The following is a 2002-nucleotide window of genomic DNA, read 5'->3' as shown; positions in this document are numbered from 1 at the left end:
GCACCAAGGGCCAGCGTGTGCCCATGGTGCTCGAGGCAACCGTCCGCACCAGGGCCCAGCGTGTGCCGATGGTGGTCGAGGCAACCGCCCGCACCAGGGCCCGGCGTGTGCCGATGGTGCTCGAGGCAACCGCCCGCACCAAGGGCCGGCTTGTGCCGATGGTGTTCGAGGCAACCGCCCGCACCAGGGCCCCGCGTGTGCCGATGGTGGTCGAGGCAACCGCCAGCACCAGGGCCCAGCGTGTGCCGATGGTGGTCGAGGCAACCGCCCGCACCAAGGCCGAGCGTGTGCCGATGGTGGTCGAGGCAAGCGCCCGCACCAGGGCCCAGCGTGTGCCGATGGTGGTCGAGGCAAGCGCCCTCACCAAGGCCGAGCGTGTGCCGATGGTGGTCGAGGCAACCGCCCGCACCAGGGCCCAGCGTGTGCCGATGGTGGTCGAGGCAAGCGCCCTCACCAAGGCCGAGCGTGTGCCGATGGTGGTCGAGGCAACCGCCCGCACCAGGGCCCAGCGTGTGCCGATGGTGGTCGAGGCAAGCGCCCTCACCAAGGCCGAGCGTGTGCCGATGGTGGTCGAGGCAACCGGCCGCACCAAGGGCCGGCGTGTGCCGATGGTGTTCGAGGCAACCGCCCGCACCAGGGCCCAGCGTGTGCCGATGGTGGTCGAGCCAGGAGCCCGCACCAAGGGCCGGCTTGTGCCGATGGTGTTCGGGGCAACCGCCCGCACCAGGGCCCTGCGTGTGCCGATGGTGCTGGGGGCAACCGCCCGCACCAGGGCCCAGCGTGTGCCGATGGTGCTGGGGGCAAGCGCCCGCACCAGGGCCCAGCGTGTGCCGATGGTGCTGGGGGTAACCGCCCGGACTAGGGCCCAACGTGTGCCGATGGTGGTCGAGGGAACCGCCCGCACCAGGGCCCAGCGTGTGCCGATGGTGCTGGGGGCAAGCGCCCGCCCCAGGGCCCAGCGTGTGCCGATGGTTATCGGGGCAACCGGCCGCACCAGGGCCCAGGGTCTGCCGATGGTGCTCGAGGCAACCGCCCGCACCAAGGCTCAGCATGTGCCGATTGTGATCGAGGCAACAACCCACACCAGGGCCCAGCTTGTGCCGATGGCGGTCGAGGCAAGTGCCCGTACCGAAGGGCAGCCTATGCCGATGATGGTCGATGCATGTGCCATCACCATGCGTCATCATGTGCCATTGATGGTCGAGGCCTTGGCCGAAGTTCGATTTTGAGCCACGGTGCCCATGCTTGGCTCCAGCATGTGCTGGTGCCGCATTTTTTTCACTCGGGACAGCATCGCCGGAGCATCGCCGGAGCATCGCCGGAGTACCGCCGGAGAACCTGACCGGCGGCATTGGGGTTCCGGCGATTGGGAGGGGGGCCGGGGGGGTGTGCGCACATGATGTGCGATGGGTGCTGGTACTTGGCCTTGTGTTGGCCCCCTATCCCTCATCAAACCTCTGAGAATTCACACCCCCTTAAAGAGCATTTGAGATTTTACAGGTTTGCTACCAGTAGCCGTTAAAGTGTCTGAAATGGGGACACTTTTTTCAAACGGTCACAAAATCTTCTCTACTTCGAGTTTTTAGCTGAATTTTTTTGTGCATGCCAACAAAAATAGAAGGATCATGCCTACAAAATTTGGAGCCAAAAATCCTTATAAAAAAATTTTAAAAAATCCCGAACCGCAAAAAGTTTCGAAAATCATGAAAAATAGAAAACGAGTCATCTTCCAACGAAACTTCACGTGAAGGCTTAGGGGACCATTGTATGAATTTACAAGCCATAAAAATGGCATTGGCACGGCAGAAATTTGAAGATGTGCCTAAACCCACCAGGGCCCAGCGTGTGCCGATGGTGCTCGAGGCAAGCGCCCGCACCAGGGCCAGCGTGTGCCGACGGTGGTCGAGGCAACCGCCCGCACCAGGGCCGATAGTGTGCCGATGGTGCTCGAGGCAACCTGTCGCACCAGGGCCCAGCGTGTGCCGATGGTGATCGAGGCAAC

The sequence above is a fragment of the Durio zibethinus genome, unplaced genomic scaffold (genome assembly GCF_047325235.1).
Source record: "Durio zibethinus cultivar Kanyao isolate XHJ-2024 unplaced genomic scaffold, ASM4732523v1 HiC_scaffold_228, whole genome shotgun sequence".
In the NCBI taxonomy this organism is placed as follows: domain Eukaryota; kingdom Viridiplantae; phylum Streptophyta; class Magnoliopsida; order Malvales; family Malvaceae; genus Durio; species Durio zibethinus.
This window is presented reverse-complemented; position numbering follows the sequence as displayed.